Genomic DNA, 1229 nt, shown 5'->3' with positions numbered 1-1229 from the left:
AATGATGTTATTAGAAAATGCCATTTTTGAGAAAAATATTTAGAGAACTTAAAATTATTATAATTTTTAATTTTATTATTTATATAATTTTATAATTTTTTTAAATTATTCTTGACAATATGATCTTGAAATTTGGAATGATATTTCTAATTATGAAAACTTCAACAATAATGAACATCACATACATATTAAATATATNTTTCTGAAAATATTTTTTATTTTTTAATTGAATTGAATATTAAATAAAAAAATATTTAAATCTTCTTTCAAAATCATGATTATATATACATTATATAATATATTAATATAAATATTATTCTAATATTTTTTTTTTGAAAATATTTATTTATTTAAAAAGTTATTAAGATATGATATCAAAAAATTTTTTGCAAATATTTATTTAAAAAATTACAAAAAAGTAGTTTCAATAATTTTATTGAACAATCTTTTTTCGTTCATAGTCTGTGACGTATTGTCACAATTTTATTTTTTCGATAATATTTTTTGCCTAATATTATTTAGAATAATTGTTTGCAGCATATAAAAATAATCATATATTGCTTAACTAGACTTTTATTAATAATTTAATAATTATTTTATTGCATATTGTTATTTATGAGCAAGAAACACTGAAATCAGTGTCAAATTTCTAAGTGGATATGATAAAGTTTGAATCACAAAAGATATAATCTAAATATAGCAGTAGATTCTAAATCAATCAGATTTATAGACTTTTAAAAATCAAACTTAACTGCCATACTGATATAGAAGTTTGAGATTTATTTCAATGATTTTTGTTCATAAATGACAGTTAATGCAATGAAATAATTATTGAAATATCAATAAAAACCAAATGAATATATTTATATATGTTTATATATGTTTGGTAATTGCTCAATGCAGAGAAATGATTTTTGTTACGCAAATTATATTATCGAATGAACAAAATTATGGTAATATATCGTGGATTTATGATATATAAATTGATTTTTGCATAAAATACTATTATTATATTATATCACTTATTATATAACTCTTAATTAAATTAGTTGAAATTTTGAGAAGTGAAAAAAAAAAATATAAAAATTTAGTTTTGAATTTTTATTAATTTCAGAGATATTAATAAATTAATAAATAATACATTGAATTCTATTTATATATGTATATCTTGGAAAACTTATGCGTCGATACAGTATGATTGTTTATTTATTGTTTTTATAAACATGTTG

Source organism: Apis dorsata, unplaced genomic scaffold (genome assembly GCF_000469605.1).
Source record: "Apis dorsata unplaced genomic scaffold, Apis dorsata 1.3 scaffold_1177, whole genome shotgun sequence".
NCBI lineage: Eukaryota > Metazoa > Arthropoda > Insecta > Hymenoptera > Apidae > Apis > Apis dorsata.
The sequence above is the reverse complement of the archived record's forward strand: the minus strand, read 5'-3'. Positions refer to the sequence as shown.